The sequence below is a fragment of the Cnephaeus nilssonii genome, assembly GCF_951640355.1.
Source record: "Cnephaeus nilssonii genome assembly, chromosome: 13".
NCBI classification, from domain to species: Eukaryota; Metazoa; Chordata; class Mammalia; order Chiroptera; family Vespertilionidae; genus Cnephaeus; species Cnephaeus nilssonii.
Window position 1 is genome coordinate 55,968,939 of NC_137084.1, and position 21,876 is coordinate 55,990,814.

Below are 21,876 nucleotides of genomic sequence, written 5' to 3' on the forward strand. Positions count from 1 at the left end.
ACAAATCCTCAACAAATCTCCAGTGCCCAAACTATTAAGTTCTTACTTAGCTGAGCAAACTAGATCCTCCACTACCTTGCCTCAACTTACCTAATTAGATTTATCATCTGCCACTTCTAACCTCAAAGCATATGCTCTCAATAAATTAGAATATTTGAAAATTATTAAATACTAGGGGCCTGGTGCATGAAATTCATGCACTGGGGAAGGGTCCCTCAGCCCAGCCTGCCCCCTCTCACATACTGAGAGCCCTCAGGGGATGTACTACTGATGGCTTAGGCCTGCTCCAATGGGGAGCAGGCCTAAGCCACAGTCTGATCTGCGGGAGGCGACCAGGCAGATCAGGGGAAGGTGCCAGCCCCATCACCCCACTGCTGCAGCCACTGCCAGTCACCACAGCCACCAAGGTATTTTCATCAACACGGACTCCAGTCCCTTCACCATGAAAAAACGACAACTTTCTTTAAGCATTTTCAAGACGTGTCTTTCATAGGATATGACATTTCTTTCTTTATTTTTCTTTTTATCCTCACCTCAGGATATGTTTCCATTGATTTTTTTCTCCTTCCCTCTGATCCCAGGCTCGGCCCCTTCCCAAGCCTAAAGTCTCAGCCCCAGGCCTAAAGCCTCTGCCCCAGGCTTTAGGCTTGTGAAGGGGGACCCCTCCCCCCCGCCCCTCTGAAGGCCGGTTGGGAGTGACCTGGGTGCTGAGGAGGTTCCTGGGACTCAGGTATATATGCAAATTAACTGCCATCTTTGTTGGGTTAATTTGCATCCTCACTCTGATTGGCTGTGGGCGTAGCAGAGGTATGGTCAATTTACATGTTTCTCTATTATTAGGTTAGATAATATTTAAGGTCCATTAACCCTTTGCACTTGATTACTTTTTTCTCGATTCCTTTATTCTACTTGGGATTTAATTTTTTAAATACCCCAGATTTTACAAAGCGTGGCAGTAGAATAAAAAACTGGGGTTTCTTTTCATACAAACTTATTTATTTGGATTTTTTTATATTTCAAATTATTGATACATTCAAAGAGTAATTTGCACTCGACATCCGAGTGCAAAAGGTTAATTCATTAATTAATTCAATAAACTTTTATTGGAGTCTGTGTATATATAAAGCTATGTGGCAGATGAGCTAGGGAAACTACGAAGATGAATTGAACATGGATTCTGCACTTGTTCAATAATAGAGATAAATTACATAACTAAAGTGAAAGGTATAAGGTGGTAAATCTGTTATATAAATAAGTGGAGTTAAAATCCATAGAGGCCAAAAGAGGGGACGATCTCTTCCAATGAAGGCTATTGGAAAGTGACATTAAAGAGTTAACATTCAGCCCTAATTAGTTTGGCTCAGTGGATAGAGAGTCGACCTGCAGACTCAAGGGTCCCAGGTTTGATCCTGGTCAAGAGCATGTACCTTGGTTGTGGGCACATCCCCAGTGGGGGGTGTGCAGGAGGCAGCTGATCGATGTTTCTCTCTCATCAATGTTTCTAACTCTCTATCCCTCTCCCTTCCTGTCTGCAGAAAACCAATAATAATAAAAAAAGAATTAACATTCAATATGGGTTATTAATTCAATAGATATGGAGTGACTGCTCAAAACTTGCTGAGACTGGGGGACATAATGTTGAACAAGAGAGACATGATTCTTGCTCTTCTTTACTTAGAGTCTAGAGGGCAGATGAGCATCTAGTTTGACAAGTGCTGAGGTAGGACTGAATCGGGAAGGGCGTCAGACCTAGAAGCTCACTGAAGCTGAGCATTATGGTTGAGTATCAAGCTGGATGAAGAGTAGAAGGGAAGAGTGTTCCAAACATGCCTGAAGGTACACAGATGAGATAGAGCATACTGCATTTGGGAAACTTTGCAAAGATTGAAATGGCCAGAACATGGAATGGGAGGTAGGAGGATGGGGAGAACTGAAGTAGTGGAGGAAGACAGGACTGATTAAGCCACTTTAAGTTTGCTGTACTTTATTATAAGAATATGGAGATCCTTTTTAGTATTTAAACTAGGAAGGAACCTGATCAGATTTCTATTTTAGAAAGACCAATCTGGCTACAGTGTGGAGAAAGATTTAGAGGGTTGTAGGAGTGGAGTTAGGAAGACCCATTAGGAGGCAATGCAGCAATCCCAGTGATAGCTGGAAATGACCTAGTCTAGGGCAGAGGACATGGTTATGGGCAGGAGTGTATAGGAGGCAGAATTTACTACCAGGCCCAGTGACTAAAGAATGCAGAGGAATGAGACATATAGGAAGAGCATGGTAATAAAGTGAAAGGAACATCAGAGGTTTGCCATTTGGTGAAAAGTTTTCTTTAAGTGGGATAAAAGGAACTCTCTCAAGATAGCATGGTTCTTGAAGAGTTTTCAAACTGTAGAGATATATTAACCTGTTCTTGATTGCTGGCCCAAATGCTGACACTCTTAAGTTTCCCTGAGTACTAGTACAGAGGATCACTAGGAAAACTAGCATAATTAATCCTGACAAGTATAAAAAGAGGAAGCCTGCTTCCTTTTCAAGACTTGACACTGGCCCCAGGCTGCCAGTCAAATCTTACAATTTCCTTCTCTACACCGAGTATATTCATACTTCCATATTTCCCCTCTGCTGCTGGAAATTCCTCTAGGTGCTAGGTCAAATATACTGGGGACACTTTTGATTCCTTTCTTTCCTTGCTAATTTCTCAAATCTTATTTGATATATTTTCTAAATACATCCAGAATTAAACTATTTCATACAGATCTTCCTCTGCCAGTTTCACGATATATCACTTCCTGCCTGCATTACAGCAATCGTCTTTTAACCGGTCTCTTTCCTACCTTTGCCCATCCTCCTTCTATTCAAGCCGATTTTCAACAAAATAGCCAGAAAAATTCTGTTAAAATATGTCAGATCATGACACTCCTTTCATCAAACTTACCAGTGGCTCCCTTATTTTATCAAACTTACCAGTGGCTCCCTTATTAAAGTAAAAGTCAAGTCCTTACACTGACCCAAGAAGTCATACAGAATTTTAGCTCATGGTGCTCCACCTTTACCCTTCTGACTCTTTCCTGGTCCTCTGCACTTAAATTATTCCTCTCTTGGCACTCTAATCTCCTCCCTGATCCTCAAATATGCCCAGGTGTGGTTCTGCCCCCAGGCCCTTGTACTTACTGTTCCTTCTACCTGGAATGCGCCGCCTCAGAGATCTGCAGAGCATTCCCTCCCCAATTCAGGTCTTGACTCAAATATCATCCTCTCTGTGAGACCGCCTCTGGATACCCTGCCTAAAATGCATTTCCACCCCACTCTTTCCACACTCTCCCTATCTCCTTCCCCAATATTATTTTTCTCCTTACCACCACCTAAAATGCTACATGTTTTATATATCTGTCTTATTTATGGTCTGTCTCATCTACCCACTGAAATGAAAACTCATGAGGTCTGGGATTTTTTCCTGTTCTGTTCACTACTCAGTGCCTAGAACAGTGCCTGGCACATAGTGGGTCCTCAACAAATATTTGTTGAATGAACTAAAGAACTGTCCCTTCTAACTAGAATATCACTACTATTTTATTTTCCTCCCTGAATGTACTAACACTAATCCTACCTACTTTCAAAGGCTCCAAGAGAACTTCCTTCATGAAGACCACCATGATTGCAGATCCTAAAATTAAGCTTGCCCTTCCAAACTCTCTATTACTTTCTCTATACCTCTCACAGGCACCCTGTATACCTTACTATAGCAATGTAGGCACAATTAGAGAATTTGAACTATCCAGTCCTCAAGTTAGTCCATTGCCTATCTTCCTCTGTTTAAAACTTTAAATAGAGGCAGATTTACTCACCTGATTGATACTACTTCCAGAAAACTGACTAAAAATAGGGCATCTTGTGGTCATCTCTAAACCCACTATCAGAATTCAGCAATTAGTGTTTTTATGTCTATTAAACATGTGGTAGTTGATTCTCATTCTTTTATTTTTCGTCTTATGAGCAGAATTGAGAGACCTAGGTTTACATTCCTATTTTATGTCTTCCTAGCTCGGTGACTTGGACAAGTTACTTAACTCCTCTAAGATTAAATTTAATCATTTGTTAAATGAATACCTTCACCTTGCAAGGGTGATATGAGAATTAAATGTTATAGGAAAGTCATAAGTACCTCACACAAGGCCTGGCACAAGGTAGGTCCTTTATAAATAGTAACTATATCAAAATATAAATCACAATAACTTTTAATCACTATGTTTTATGGTTAAGACTTTGGAGTACAAAAGCAAGTCAAAGGTCTCCTCTGATGTGATGTTCAATAGAGGTCTCAGGTGCTCATCTTTCAGGTTCTCCTTCTGATTTTTTTTTATGCCTTGTCTAAAGAAGACAGCAACTGGCACAAAGGCAAAACTTGAACCTTATTCATTTGCAAATCAAATCACAGTGCTTAGGGCATGGTTTCTGTATTCTTTGTTGAATGGGTGCAAGAATGAAAATTTGCATTTGTTTAGCAGTTGTCAAAATAATTTTTGTGTGTACCAGTGATGTGCATCAATACCGTGTCCAAATTGTAGAGATAAACTGATGTGGAGATAGGTTAATTAGATTTTCTGAGGTCACACAGATAATAAAAATCAGAAGTAGACAAGAAATTCTAGCACTAAGATTAGTGTCTTTTTTGCTAAATAACATTGCTTTTTACTGGAAATATACATTCCCCGGAATATTAAAATATTTTTACTTAAGTGCTAAAATTAGGGATAATAAACTAGCAATAATATTGGCTCTTTCCTGGAAAATGCTTTGTGTCTGTCCCCTTGAATAGTGCCCACTGGTGCTGCCGAAGACCTGGGCCCAGGAATATATAGAAAGAGCTGACCATCAGCAAGAGCTTGAAAACCAAGAAGCACACATGCGTTTGTGCACAGTCTGTTGAATTGTTTGTTACTATTGAGTATCCGGGACCAACTGGCCTATTTGGGGAACATTAGGGTCTTGTAGAAGTTCCTGGTGACTCTTTTCCCTTGTCACCTAAAGATTTCATATGATTGCAAATTAAAAAAAAAAAAAACTTGCTAGAAGAAACTAATGGAACTTTAGCCTTTGTAATTTCTCAGTTCATTTTGATATACATATTTTAAAAGGAAGATCTTTTAAACTGTTTTAGCATTCAGGCTGCAGTGGGGGTTCAATTTAGAGACATTCAAGTTTGAATTCTGCCTACACCATTCCACCTACTTTCCAGACTCGCTCTTTCATTAGAAGAAGCAATTCATGGCTGAGCTCTCACCTTCAGGGAGCCGACAGAGCTCTGTTGAAATGTGTACTAACAAAATAAATACTTTACAAAATGCTTTAATTTCAGAAAACTCAGTGAACTTGGAGCTCTTTCCAGTATAGATGAAAAAGCTAAGGGAATCAAGATGACTGACTGTAAATAACTGGCAAGTTTAGCTTTTTGTATAGAGGGGGAAGTGCTACCCACACTTAAAAGCAATCAATACAACAGATATTTGTAGATGTGGGGAATTAGATGGTTAATTAGAGAGTTTTTCTGCCTCTTGTTTCCTCAGGGTTCGATCTCTCTCTAGCTCCATCCCCTTCCTAACTCCACATAGTTCTAAAGGGGGTGAATCTTCAAGATGTTTTCTTAGCCTTAGCCAGTTTGGCTCAGTGGATACAGCCTCAGCCTGCAAACTGAAAGGTCCTGTGTTTGATTCATGTCAAGGGCCATGTCTGGGTTGCAGGCTAGATCCCTGAGGAGCATGCAGGAAGCAGCCGATCAATGATTCTCATCATTGATGTTTCTATCTCTCTTTCTCTCTCTCCCTTCCTCTCTGAAATCAATAAAACATATATTTTTTAAAAAAAGATGTTGTCTTACTTTATGTTAGAGAGTGCATGTCAATTCCTCAGAGCAGCAGAGCACAGAGACAGGAGAACAGGTTCTGGAACCAGGCAGCAGATTAGAATCACAGCTGGGCTGTGTGACTTTGGCCAAGGTCATTAACCATTCTGTGCCTGAAGAAAATGGGTTTAATAATAGTGTCTAACTATTTTTAATTTGAAAATACTTTATTTTAACTAAAATAATTTTATACAAGTATGAAATAAGTTTATACTTATAAAGCATTTGATGAAATAAATTGATTTATGTTATGTGGTTCCTGACCCATGTTCTGTTATTAATGATCTGGTTTATTTCTCCATAAACAAATTATAAAGATCTGAAAGAAGTATATTGCCAAGCAGGGGCATTAGCTAGGGCAAATGTGCCAACTGTGTTCTTTGAGGCACTGTGTAATGTAAGGCTTTGGAGTGTTTTTCTTGGAGAAATATCATAATCTATTGGACCCATCTCAGAGAGTAGACACCTTTCTTACTTTCTGATCATTTCTTTAACATAGAGATGCTAGACTCTTACTGGCTGTATCCTGTTCCCTTGTATAGATATAGCATGATTTATTTTGACTAAGTCCAGATTGTCACAATTTCTTGCTTGGGTTACTACAACAGCCTCCTAACAGACCTTACTACCTCCAATCTTGCCCTACCTGAGCCTCTGTATTTCCAATGTAGATATATAGGGAGTCGTCTTTCTAAAGCACAATACTGATTTTGTTAGCCCCCAATCAAAACCATTCAGTTGATAATCAAATTATACTGTAAATACCTTTTCTTGACCTTCAAGAGCTTTCTTATTCTGCCCTCAATTTACCTCTCTACTCTGATCTATCATACTCCCTAGGGACCAAGATTCTGTGTCAGTTCCAGAGATAGCCCTTGTGCCTAGCCCCATACCTGACACATCATTGGCACTACTAACGTATGTAAAATACATGAAGGAGGACTGGTGTCTCATAGGTACTCAGATTGTCAAATCAGTTTACTGAAGCAATTTTTCCTTTGTAGGAAGACACTAAATAAAATTAAACAATGCCAGCTTACAACAGGATCTGCCAGATAGACCGGACAATACTATTAAGCGACCAGTGTGATTTTACCATCTAATAAAACTACATGGCAAAAATCCAGGTCCAGTCATTATAGAGAAAGCACTCGTAGCCCTGTTTTTCCCACTGAATGCAGCCAAGAACCCTGGGTGGAATGACTTTCTGTCCTGAAAAGTAAAGGTAACAGAAGAACTAGGGAAGAAAACCAGGATTCATAACGCCACTGAACCATGCATGAGATTCTTGGATCTCTGTCCTCCAGTACATCCTGGCCTGGACTCAAAGGCAGCCCCAAACATGGCCTGTGCACCAGGCCCCGGTGCAGGCACCAAGAGCACCATGAGCTCTCTCTTACTGGTCTTAAGAGTGGAAAGGGCACCCTACAAGCCAGAGACAGTGGGAGAAAAGCCATTCTTTGTTTTTATTTTTTTGTTTTTCTATGCAAGTCCCCGGCATCTCTGCAGAGGGGGAGTGGCAAAGGCAAATGTGGCTGGGCAAACCCCTGTAACTTAGGGTGGGGACCCTTCTCTGTAACCAAAGGAACTGTGTCCCACTAGTGTGGAGACCCCCTCCCCCATTACTTTGTTCCTTTCTCTAGCCCTCTCCCCACTTGGCTCCCATGATAATCTAGCTGAAGGAACAGAAAGTATGAGACATAGGTAGGAACTAAAACCTCCAGTTTCTACACAGAAGACAAGGAGGGGAATAAGAGAGGCTGGGACCTGGAGTGTCAGGGAGACTATAGAGCAGGGCGGAGATCAAGAAAGTGACCCCACAAAATTGAAGATCAACTCCTAGACTCCTCTCTGAGTTGTGCAGGCATGGGTTTGTCCCTAGTCAGCATACCAAAGTTTTGAGAAGTGAACTATGGGATTCAACACTGCCTCGGTCCAAGACTGGCCCCTCAAGGAGACACATGAACAGTAAATACTGACAGCACTGCAAAGGCCTGGACAGCTGCCCTGATCATGGGCTCTCAGGTCACACACGGTTGGTGCAAACTTATAACCTGAAGGCAACCAGATCGATTTCCTGTATTTTTAAAATAAATATTTGACATAAGATAACATTATGTCTAAAATGTCCAGAATCATGAGATGCTACCTGGAAGAAGGGGACTGTCTACAGTCACTGGGAGTGCTGTAAGGGTCCCACCACCTTTTACTGATCTTCTGTCTCCATTCCCAAGCACCCTGCTCTCCTTTGGTTAATACAATCTTTCTATAGATGTCTTAATGATCTCAGTTATAGTCACATCCTTTGTTCTTGCTAGTCAGACCCTAGAGAGAAATTCTGGCTCATTAGTTAATTTATTTGCTGACACATTCAGAGATTAAGTTATTGATTGTAAACAGACATTTACTGAGTCCTTATTGTATGTCAGACACTGTGCTGGATGCTGGTGATATAAACTTGAGTAATATACACTGAGTGGCCAGATTATTATGATCTCTGAACACATAGTAACCTGGCCACTCAGTGTATATTCTATATAATGAAAGGCTAATATGCAAATTGTCCCCTCGACCAGGAGTTCAACCAGCAGGCAGGCTAGCCAACCGCTCATGTCCCCTCCCCCTGGCCAGACCCCACCCATGCACGAATTCATGCACCAGGCCTCTAATATATATACTCTCAGTGGCCAGATTATTATGCGTTCAGAGATCATAATAATCTGGCCACTCAGTGTAGTATCTCTTTCCTCAAAAACCCTAGCATGTAAGGCAGGCAGAGGCTCAGTGATAGAAATTTGTGAGGGTATAAAGAGTTTCACCTTATTAGGCAGATTTTAAAGTCCCAAGTGTCTGTCATAAAAGGGCTCATTTTCTCCAGATTTCTTTTCTTATTCAATAAGTAGGAAAGAGAGGACATGTTACTGACTTGGCATGTGAATGCCTGAAAGAACTGGACTTCATCCAGCAGTATTTCCTCTGTTAAGGGTTAGTTTTTAGGGTCCGCTATGGGCCGGGCCAGTGGAGGCAGGAGGATGTGTGCCAACTCAAACTTGCCAACTGCTCTCGGGCCGGATCTGCCGCACAGCAGCCTGCACTGAGGAAATAGGAGAGGGAGGGACGGCTGTTTTCTCTTTGTTTCTTCAAAACTGGATTTCTAATTTAGAACACGGAACATTCAGTCCTAATTTTCCTATTGTTTCATCAAATCAGAAGGCCCCACAAGGATGAGCAGAAACTGAATCCTCCAATCTGTGATGACAATTTAATTTTATAGTGTTCAAAACATGCTCTTTCATTTATCTGGGGAACCGGAACTTTGAAGCTTAGTAGCTGTTAGACAAAGGGAAATCAGACCGTCTTAACAATGTGGAATCAGAGGATATCTGAGATGTGAGAGATTTGGGGAAGCATCTAGGTTAGAAGCTGCAAAAAGGAAGTGCTTGGGCTGAACTCCTTTATTCCTCTTTGGCCTAAATGCTATTTTGTGGAGATTTCACATACGAATCCAGCTTTGTAGACTCTTGACAAACTCAGATCTCACAATACTGGCTTCACATTCTCACCTGGCAAATGCTGACCTGCTTCTATTTTTTACCTCTTTGGCTCCTGAGATTGGGACTGCCTAATCTGGCCCAATAAATTCATTTTATAGATGATGGAAATAAGGCCAATAGAAGGAAAATGATTTCCCTAAAGTCATACCTTTGATGGTAGCTGGCCCGATACCTCTTGTGTCCAAACTCTTGGGTTAGTGCTATTTTCATATGGGAGGCAAAAAACAAAAAAACAAAAAAAAACCCACAAAAACAAAAACAAAAACAAAAAAACACACCAAAAAACCACAAGCATGATTGAATATTGTTTTCAGCAAGCTAACTTATGACTATAGAGTAATGAAATTGGCAACTGTTTTCTTTTTTAAAAATCTTATTAGTTCTTTGTGCTAGTTTTTATGCTAAATACTAAAACGCATTCAGATGGCCCTCATTATTTCCTCTCCACCTACCAGTTGGGGAAGAATAGTAAAGAAAAGCAGGCTCTACGGAAAGGGATTCAAAATATTTTCTAGGAAGGAGATTATCAATCTGGAAGATGTCATTGGATAACATACTGTAACATAGTAATGAAAAAGAATTGCAGTGAAACAAATTCTCCCAACTCTCATTTATTTTCTGGATCTACTCATTCCTCATGCCTCTGGCAAATGGATTCCAGTTATGCTCAGTGGGTGACACCATAATTTGTTTCCTGCTGTGACAGAAGGGCAGAGCATCCCCCAAGCCAGAATTAATCTTTTGCCATTACCTGCTCCCACAGAAATGTGTTTATACTTCCATTACAACACGTAATGCTTTCTGCCATGCATTAGCATTATCTATGTGCTTGTCTGTGCCCACCACAGAGTATGAGCATCCTGAAGGCTAAAACTGTCTTGTTTATATTGTATCCCCCACAGTTCCAACACTGTGGTATAGAGCGTGCAATTAATTCTTTCATTTAACATTTATTAAACAAAACCCGCTAAACATACCATGAGATTCAGAGATTAGTTCAGAGTAGACAGCCAGCTCTATGCAGACTAAGCCCACATTGATCTTGCTTATTATTGTACTTTCAGCACCCAGAACAGTGGTTAACATTGTCAAGAACACATTGGCGGGTCATAATGAATGATGGGTAATGTAGTGGGCCAGAGAGAGAAATTAATAATATAATGAAGATGCAGGTAGCTTCTTGGGAGCATATGTTAAGATTAATAAAAATAAGGGACTAGTTATTTATGTGATCTAGGGCTTGGACAGAGACTAGTGATGTCATAAAGGAAAGGTTAGTGTATGCGAGGGTTGAAGTAACTAATGACGTTACATAAATCATCCATCCCCTTTCCTGACACTTTATGTGTGTATTGTGCATCAGGAGACACTGGGAACCCAGAGTTGTACCCGGTCCCCTACAGATACACCAGTTTAGATTTTCTGCAGTGACTCCAATTTATAACTGTGCCCGAAATACAGGCAGTTGACCTCTAAATGCTGATATTGAAATGCAAATGATCGCAGTAGCTGCGGAAAGGAGACATCTTCAGGGAGCTACAGAAACTCAACAGGGATCCTACACTTCTATGTGCAGATCGCCAAATTTTAAATTTAAATGATTCACCATTAACTGCCGGTTGGCAGCCCTCTGATGGATGTTATTTCAGCTAGCATATCTCTTTCATTCACATTACAGTATTTTGAGGAACTTCCATATGGTGTGTAAATGAAGGAAGAATTCCACCGGGATATGAAGGCTGGTGGTTATGCTATTATTCAAAAGAGTAAATGGCAAAAAGCCATAGCATTTCATTCTCATTTTTAAACTCAGACCAGATTCCTAGACCAGAACTTTCCTACGTGGCTCTGTCTGTCCATCTTTATAGTCACTATTCTTTTTCATTTTAACTGTGTTTCATAGTGTTTCCTGAAGATGTATCTTTCCCATCTTTATCGGGTGAGTTTCCTCACAGTTTAATGGTCACGTTACTGTGAAGTCGTGCTACAGTTTCCCAGGTAGGATTGAGTAATTCTTTTTCTCAGGGCTTCCTTATTTGGAAAATAAGGCAATTAATACCTGCTTGTAGAGTTGTGAGACTTAGAGACAATACATACAGAAGTCAAGACCCTGAAACAGGTACTAAGCAACTAGAGACTTGTGCTGCTGTGTTTGTACACCTAGTACAATTATGTACAAGAGATCACTAGATGAGTCTAATACATTTATAAAAGTTCTTTCCGCACCTGTGAATACTTGAGAACTACTCTGCTTTTTTACTCACGTAATGTTCCAGAGTTTATGCTTCTGAAAATAAGGGATGCCAAAAACTTAACTTCTAATTAAAAATTACAAGCATGATAAATGAAAACCCCATCTCATATAATAAGCACCATAATTGAAATGAAGTAGAAAATTGAAAAAATGAATTACATTGCGGCCTATAAATTTTCTGCGAAGAATTAAAGCACAAAATGCAGAGTTCACCAATTGTACACACGGAAGATTAATTATCACGTGTAATACAAGAGATTTGATTAGTGTAGAGATATTTGTGCAAAATTTTATCCACTGGATCATTTTTATTAAAAAAGTCCTTATGAAGCTCCCTCTTCTGAGGATGCTAGTTACTGCACCATTAGGACTGGTTTCTTTATTATAGATATTACTTTAAAATCACAATAATACCACTTGCAGCCATGACAATGGTTATTTTCTATAAACTATTTTATTCTGAAATATTTTAAAAGTAGTCATTAAAGGATAAGAGATGGGAGAAGAAAGTATCCTGCAGATGCTAGATGCCGGTTGCTTTATATTCATTGCCTCATTTAATCCTCAGGGCAAACATATAAACTAAGCATTATATTCTGCCTTTATTGAGATGAGAAAACTTGGGCTCAGAGAGTTAAAATAAAAATGCCAATGACATAAAGTTAAAATGTGGTAAAATGGAATTTTAAACTCAATTTAAAGGTCTAGAGCAGGCGTCCTCAAACTACGGCCCGCGGGCTACATGCGGGTGTTTTTGCCGTTTTGTTTTTTTACTTCAAAATAAGATATGTGCAGTGTGCACAGGAATTTGTTCATAGTTTTTTTTTTAAACTATAGTCCGGCCCTCCAATGGTCTTGAGGGATAGTGAACTGGCCCCCTGTTTAAAAAGTTTGAGGACCCCTGGTCTATAGACTGACCTTTCTGTGCTGGTATCTACCCTAACTTTTTATAAACATAAGGCCACTTTTGCAAATGTCATTTTCTGTCACTTGAAATTGAGAATAATCATCTTTATTAACTTCTGAGGGTAGAACTTGAGGAGAAAATGAAATATACACTGAGTGGCCAGATTATTATGATCTCTGAACGCATAATAATCTGGCCACTCATTGTATATAGATATACGTATATTAAAGGCCCGGTGCCTGAATTTGTGCATGGGTGGGGTCCGGCCAGCCTGGCCAGGGTGAGGGGACATGGTGGTTGGCCAGCCTGCCTGCTGGTCGAACTCCTGGTCGAGGGGACAATTTACATATTAGCCTTTTATTATATAGGATATACACTGAGTGGCCAGATTATTATGCCTTCAGAGATCATAATAATCTGACCACTCAGTGTATATATAAAATATTTTAATTAATAGTACTGGGTACTAGTTACTGAGAAATTATTATTATTCTAATTTAGCCATTATAAAAGCCCTACTATTAACCTCATTTTAAAATATGTTTATATTTTTATTGATTTTAGAGAGGAATGGAGAGGGAAAGAGAGAAACATCAATGATGAGAGAGAATCATTGATCAGCTGCCTCCTGCATGCCTTCTACTGGGGATGGAGCAGCATCCTGGGCATGTGCACTGTCTGGGAATAGAACCATGATTTCCTGGTTCATAAGTCTATGCTCAACCACTGAGCCATACTGGTAGGACAACCTCATTTGTTATACAAGGAAACTGAGGTATTAGGTAACTTTTCTAAGGACAAACAGATTGAAAACACATCAAATTGTAAAGCATCGCTAGTATTTGGGTGGAACACTTCTCAAACACTCTGGTACTGTATTAACACAGAGAATCTTGGGGGCTATAACAGAAGAAACCATTCTTTGAAACATTAACTTTCTGATCTCCTAGGCTCAGTCCCAACTTAACTTCAATCACCTGAGCACCGGACAAAACAACAAGGTACAACACAACCAAGGTCTTTTCTTGTGCACTGGTATTTAATACCTGTGCTAAAGTCAAAACCCAATAACATGGAAACTAAACTAAATCTCCTTGAGACTACTCAGTGAGGGACTGATTTTTCCTGCAAAGGCCCATATTGGGTTCAATGGCGGCTCAATGTTATCAGCTGGACAACTTACTAATTATTTGAGTTCCAATTTAACTCTTAATTTTTTATTAAAAAACCCTACTGGTTTGGTTCTATCTACTGTTCCATGTATTTGTTTTGCATTTATAGAAGGCAGCACAATATAATAAAAAAAAGACAATTTTAGAGTCTTAGATTCAAATTTTTGCTCTTTATTTGTCAGTTACATGTCCTTGGCTGGGAAACCAGTCAATCTCATTGAAGCCTTAGTTTGCTTATCTGTAAAGTAACAGCTATAAATAGATCTGAGGATCAAGAGAGAGCACGTGAATGAAAGAGCAAGAGGAAACCTTGAACCACTGATAATTGTAACAAATTAATACTGTTATTTTATAATCTATAGATTTTAGAGAAGGTTATACCAGTTCTCCAAAGAAATCTGTGAGCCAGTTCATCTTCATTCTAGAGTGAAGCAATTCAGAACTGAGACATTCCTGTCCTTTGAAAAGAATTCCCACTTCTTAGGTCTAATTATTGCTGTAAGTCAAGGTGGGACCTGCCCTTGGTTATATTAACTGTGGCTCCATCTGTAGATGTTTCTGTCTTGAGTCTGAAATACTTCCCTTCCCTGCATAGTCTCCAAGATTGATTCTTTTTTTTTTAATCACAGAGAAAAGCCACGGAGTTAAAAAATGAAATGATTCACAAAGACAGAGAGATCTGTGTACAATCTCTCATTTAAAAACAATTTCTAAAATATTATCAAGTTTAAAAAGAAGTAAAAAAAGACAAGAAATTACTTGAATACTCAGTTCACCTTACCATTGTGAATGTGCATTGATTTTATTATAACCTGGAATTGGATCCCTTTGGTTCCTGGGATCACCAACTCAGCACAGGCTCAGAGTTGCATTCGGGGTAGTGGGGGTCAGGGGGTAATCCAGAGGGGTTGGGACACCTGTCACTGGACACCTGGTCTTTTTAGTAAACATAATATACAGTACATTTCTTTATTAATGAAACAAATTTTTATTGAGCACCAACTATAAGCCGGAGCTATTCTAGGCAGAGTTTTGAGCCAATATTTGTTAAGCACCTAGTATATTTAATAATCTGTAAAACTGTCTAATGGCAGCACAGAAGTCAATCCCATGTGTGTACACATGGTTAGCTTAGCTTATTTGAATTTTACAGCCTGAGGTTTGAGACTGCTTGGTCACTTACTAGCTATGTAATCTTGAGCAAGTTATTTAACCTCACTAAGCATTTTTCCTTCATTTTTTTTTTTTTTAATAAAAATGACCCTAGCTGTTTCATAAGATTGATGGTAGCATACAATGAACTAGTGCTGGGAAAGTGGGGGTAAGAATAGAGCCTAGCAAGCAAGTAACTGTTTATTAATGTTAATTATGATAACGATGGTGGAAATGAGACCACTTATATCATTCCCAATTACTGAATTAAGCTGTAGTAATCTTCATTATTTGGCTACATAGAATCGATATCCCCTTCCTGGTTTTGATGAGCTCATTGCACCTAGATTCTAGGGAAGATGAAGTAGCCTTGTTCTGCGTTCTCCATGCTTTGGTTGCCAGGTAATGGGAATGCAACCCTTTGGAAGCACCTTCCCAGGAATCTGGAGAAAGTGACTTAAAGCAAAAGGATGGCCCGTTTTTACTAGTACTTACAAGGCAGCGAGCAGCAGGCCTTGTATGCAGTTCTATTCCGGCCAAACTGCTCAAAGCTGAGCTTCTTGTTTCATGGCCTAGAGACCTGGTCCAAGTTTCAGACTTGGTCTCCCAGCTACCAATAGGTCCTGGGAGGCCTCAATCTTCTTCCAAATAACAGTACTTATTTATATTTATGATATATTTTACTTAAGAGAGCCAAGATAAAATTGGTTTCCAGTGCTTACAACCAAAACCCCTAACATGAGTCAAATTGATTTTTGGAAAAGAAACCTATTATCAGCTAGACAACTACTTACTAATTATTTAAATTTCAATTCAACTGTTAATTTTTATAATAATTATTGATTTGGCTCTATCCAGTATTCCGTGGGTTATATGGGTACCTTCAAATACGACAAAGGGAAATTAGTTAATTTCATATTAAAGTAGAACCACGGACCAAAAGATGTCCTGAGCTGAATTATTCGATGAAAAGGACGCAGACATCCAATTCAATTCGCCCTGCTGCTTTCTCGTGCATGGGCTAGCAGATGCTTTGCACCCTGGATGCTGATTTCACAAGGGAGAGCTCTCGCCAATTACCTGTGACTACTTGAACCAGCTAATTCAGTTTAGAAAAAGAATCACCATAAAAAATTTTCTTCTCTCTCGTCACTGATTGAGACTTAATTAAATATTACCTTAGAGCAGTGGTCGGCAAACTGCGGCTGTGGCTCGCGAGCCGCGGTTTGCAGCTCTGTTGACTAATGAGTTTGCCGACCACTGGGATAGGGGGCTTAATCACAAGGAACAACAACAGCCTGTAATTATTGGAATCGAGAGTCTAGAGCATAAAAGGAAACCCTGCCCGTGCCTGCTTTTTCACCTCCTCCAAAGAAATGGAGAAATACGGGAGGAAGGAAAAATGGCAACAGAGAAACTGACACTGTCAGGCATCAAGGGAACTCCTACTAAAGAAAATTTGCCATGTGCTTCGGCGGCGGGTGAGTTGAAACACCAGTTTTATTTTCTGAACCTTCTGCATGATATCCAATAACAGCTAGTTATCCAGAATTTAAAATATCTCCCCATTTGAGGCAATTTACAGTATATCAAATGCAGTGTTCTAGAACCACACAACACCCTTAAATACTGTTTTAATATTTTTCTAGAATTTCCCAGATGCAACAAATGCCAGTTCAAGCAGGATATGGGAAACAGATTAACCTGGAACACTCAAGGAAGCAAGAGTTTACACATACTTTACCAATGCACTAACCTCTTGTGTTTTTCTCTACTGTGACCTGGAAAGATTTATTTGAGCTACATTTTCAGACAATGTAATTTTTGGATGAATTTTTTCTTAGAATCACATTCTTTTATTCGTTCTCAAGTGTTGAGATTCTTAGCTCTGTGAAATTGCTAGAGAAAAATATTGTACAGAAGAAAAAAACTAATAATAATACAATTTATTGACTTTTACTAAATGGAGAGACTATGTGCTCTGGACTGAATTGTGTCCCCTCAAAATTATGTTAAAGCCTGAAGTACAAATGTGATGATATTTGGGATAGGGGTCTTTGGGAGATGGGGCTTTTGGGGGTATTTGGGATGGGACCTATGAGATCATGAAGGTGAGGCCCTCTAATTGGGTTAGGGTCCTTATAAGAAGAGATACCAATGAGCTTGTTCTCTTACTCTCTGCCATGTGAGGAGGCAGCTGTCTGCAAGCTAGGAAGGGGTTCTCCACAGAACCCAACCATACTGGCACTCCAGAACAGTCTGGCCCTCAGAGCAGTGAGAAAATACATTTCTGTTACTTAAACATCCCAGTCTATAGTATTTTGTTATGGTAGCCTGAGTTGACTAAGAGACTGCATTAAGTGCTTCATTGGTACTAGTCCACGTTATTTTCATAAGATCTCTATCAGGTAAGCATTTAAGATCACCCCAAATTTACATCCGAGTTTAAGTAAATTGTTCAGTGTCACAGAGCTATTAAGTGGCAGATACAGGATATAAATCTAGCCTGTCAAATGGCACAGCTTGCACTTAACCACTATACTATCATGTCTCCGGTGTGTATAACTTTTTATTTATTTAAAACCACCACCCATAAGCCAATATAATCAGATTTGTGACATTTACTAATATATGAGTTTATCTCATATTTCTTTATGGTACTTTATTTGGTCTAATGGTCCCTGCTCTTCCTGAAGTTACTGTCTCAAGGGCGGACACAAGGACACTTTTCATTAGCCTCGCTTTGAGTTCTTCATGCTTCCATCTAGGCTTCTAGTAGTGTACTTATTGGTAGTAATTTTGCACAGGGGTGGGGGGGTGTCTTCATTACCGCTGCATATAGTTGAAGTACCAGTCCCACTTCTAATCATTTCTTTGCATTTTTTACCTGCATAATTTAATACTTGAAATATTTTAAGTGAAACTCATCTTCTCTACTCAATTTTTCCCCCTTTCCATTTTCTCTATTTTTCTATTAACAAAGTTTTTCTCAATAACCTATAATTGAAACCTTGAAGTCACCCATGACTCCTCCCATCCCCTCCATCTCAGGAGTAACCAAGTTTATGCCACTCTTCCAAGTTTATCCAACAAGAGCTGATGTGACACCCTAATATTCTAGGGGCTTCATAAAATAAAATCCTAGTCTCTCCTTCAGCCAGTAAACTCTGAAGGATACTGTCAGATTAACCTTTTTAAATGTGATTTTTGATATCATTTTCTTTCTCAAAAATCTTCAACAATTACTTAATATGGAGAAGAAAATTCCTCAATTCATGACCTAGCATGCACAATCCTTAAGAAATCTTTGCCCACTTTCATTCCAGCTATATCTGTTACTATATATGACACTTTTACTCTGGTTGAGCAAATTTACTCTCTATCATCTGAATAGGCCTTATATTTTTTCAATTCTATTCTTCAGTTTCTCTGGTCTTCTAAGCTTGGAATACTCTGCCGCAAACTCTCCCTCTCACAGCCCAACCAAACTGCAGGACTCAACTGAAATGTTAACTATATCATTAAGGCGTAATCTCCCCAGACACCAGCATTCTTTATCTTCTCTAATACCTAGATCTCTTAAGGCTTATTTCATTTATTATTCTAATTAACATGTGTAACCTCATATTAAAGGTTTCCCCAGATAAATTATAAGATACCCGAAGGAAGAGGTAACCATTAGAGTAACTTTGCATCCTCTTTTACAACTCTTAAACTAGCTCAGGATCTTGCTTAATGGATATTCAAATAAAATGATAATAGGTAAAGGAGATAAATAGAAATTTAATAAATGCCCTGAATTCATAGCAACAGTTTATTTTTTAAAAAGAAATCATGTGCCACGTAGGTCATATTTAATATCTACTCTGATTTTCATGAAGCCTTGGGGTAATCAGTAAAATATTTTGAAAGCAACAGCTCACATATTCTGGACATATTCCAAAAATTGGTTGAGTGGGTTATTAAGAATTACCATGGTAACAGATGGATCCTCTAATTCTTGTAGTAGTGTTTACATAGCACAACAAATGTCTGGTAGCTGCGGCCCACCAGCAGCAGTAGGAAGGTATATCAAGTCAGGGTAACTAACATTCCTTCTATGAGATCCTTCAAATTGCTAGTATTCTAATACAACGAAAGTTTATTTCTTGCTCACATCATAGAATGAGGTAGATTGTGAAGTTGTCCCATCTCCCAAGTGACTCAGGGAACCATGCTCTTTCTATCACATGACTTGTGAATTGGAATGCTGTCATTATTGTCCATAAACAAATAGGAGCCCTCTCCATAATGGACTGTATGCCAGCCCTCCCATCCCATTTGCTCAGGCCATTCTCTCTCCCGGGCCCCTCCTCTTCACTTATCCACAAAGCATCCAAACTCTCCCTTCCAATTATCCTTGGATACCCTGACCTGCACTGATTTCTCCTATCCATAGACTTGCATGACTCTTTCTGGTTGAGTCACACATTCCAGCAATACTTTAAACCTCAGAGACCTTGAGGCAGAGTGAGCAGTGCATGGACTGTGGAGTCCAATGGAGTTCAAGTACTTGCAATGCAACTTGTCCTGGAAAACTAGTGTCCTACTGCTCTAAAAAGTTCCAATACTACTATCCAATAGAATTGGGGAATAAATGATAAAACTGTACTTGAATTTCTCTTCCACAACGCCTGACATGTAGAAGCGCTCAATACATGGAGATAATTAAAAATACCCACTGCTTTCACTGCTATTGCCTGGATCCAAGCCATCACTTTTCATCTTATTACTGTAATAGCCTTCTAATTATTTCCCTGCTTTGTTTCTTTTCTTTCTTTCTTTCTTTCTTTCTTTCTTTCTTTCTTTCTTTCTTTCTTTCTTTCTTTTTTTTTTTTTTTTGCCCACACTTACCATTTATTCTTAACATGACAGCCAAGTGATCTTTTAAAAAAGCCAGTTCAACTCCTGCTTTTGCCCAAATCCTCTAATGGATTCATGTGTCACTTAAGTGAAATCCAAGGCCAATGCAATGGCAACAAGAATCTACACTATCTCACCCTCTGTGACCTCTTTTCCAACATCTCCTAGTAGTTTCCTCCAACTTCCTCTGCTCCAGCCACATTGGCCTTCCAACTGTTTCCTCAAATATGACAGCTCAGGCCCCTCTCTGGATTTTGTACCTGTGATTTCCTATTTTCCAAATCATCTTCCCCAGTCCCCCTGGGTACCCTCATTTCCTCCTGGGGTTTATACAAGGTCCTTTTCTCAGTAAGGTTATGCCTGACCACCGACTTAAAATGCATCCTCCCTAACATTCTAAATCCTGCTTCCCTGCTTTAGTTTTTTAGCATTTATCACCATCTAATATGATGCATAATTTACCTATTTTGTCTTAATCTATCTCTCCCTAGCAACAATGTAAGTTCCACAAAGGCAGGCATTTTTGTCTGTTTTATTTACTTCTATAGCTCGGACACCAAATTAAAAGAAAATTATGAGTGACACATAGTAGGCATTCAGTGAATATTTACTGAAGAGATAAATAACTTATCTAGGTTTTTAAATATATGTATATTTTTATTGATTGCAGACAGAGGAAGCGAGAGGGAGAGGGATATAGAAACATCATTGATGAGAGAGAATCATTGATTGGCTTCTTCCTGCATGTCCCCTACTGAGGATTGAGCCCACAACCTGGGCATGTGCCCTGACTGGGAACTGAACCGTGACCTCCTGGTTCATAGGTCAAAGCTGAAATACTTTATTCTTTTATGTTGATACCCTGAAGTCAAGTAAAGGATCATGCTCTTCCTTTAGATTCCACCTAGCATTAGCCAAGGGTGGAAGGATTTAACAATAATTCAGTCAAGCTATTTCACATCTTTGACAGATGGCTCTCTTCACACCTCAATTCCACATGACAGCTGTGGGGACCAGTAGCTTCTTTATTTAGTAGCCATCTGGCCTTAGTGTCAGTTCTCTGCAATTTTTAAAGGTTATGACACTGACAATTACTGAAATGTTAAAACACCAGGCCAACCATGAGGACTGTGGCAACAAGGATCCCACACAGTTGCCATGGTGATGTGGGTAAACCCATATACAGCATGTGATGCTCAGCCATAAAATTACAATCATAATTACCTGTATATATTGGCTCAGGGAATGGCACCTGTTATAAGATGGGCATACTAGACTTAAATATCCACATTCATAAGACTAAGGTCAAGAGAAGCAGAGGAAACATACACGTTTCAAATGTTATATTCTAACTAGAAGCTTGGTGCATGAAAGGCCTGACCTGAACACTCTCACAATCCCAAACCCCACCCCAGCTGGGGAAGGACTGCTGGAGGGCTCCAGGGCATGTCTGGCCCATCTCGCCCAGTCCCAATAGGGGCGATTGGGGCCATTTTGCCCAGTCCTGATTGGGCAGATGAGGCCGGCTGGCCAGCAGGGAGTGACCACAGGAGGTTGGCCGGCCAGAGAGGGACTGCGGGAGGGCTCCAGGGCATGACTGGCCCTTCTCACCCAGTCCCAATTGGCTGGGCCCCAACAGCAAGCTAACCTATCGATTGGAGCGTGTGCACCCTGGTGGTCAGTGAGTGTCAGAGCGACTGGTTGAACGGTCGAAAGGTCGGACACTTAGCATATTAGGCTTTTATATATATAGACTAGAGGCCTGGTGCACAAAATTTGTGCTGGTGGTGGGGGGGTCCTCTCAACCTAGCCTGCACCCTCTCCAATCCGGGATCCCTTGGGGGATGTCCAAGGATCGGGCCTAAACTGGCAGTCGGACATCCCTCTCACAATCCGCGACCGCTATCTCCTAACTGCTCACCTGCCTGCCTGCCTGATCACCCCTAACTGCCTCTGCCTGCCTGTCTGATCGCCCCTAACTGCCCCCCCTGCCAGCCTGATCACCCCTAACTGTCTCGGCCTGCCGGCCTGATTGC

The 21,876-nt window shown here is 40.0% G+C and overlaps 1 protein-coding gene across 2 annotated transcripts in view; it reads right to left on the bottom strand.

Moving 5' to 3' along the window:
• GRM5 (glutamate metabotropic receptor 5) overlaps positions 1 to 21,876 on the bottom strand; it is a gene marked incomplete at both ends in the record, with an annotated part of 417,852 nt that overhangs the window by 94,170 nt on the left and 301,806 nt on the right. The gene's annotated exons all lie outside the window — the stretch shown is intronic.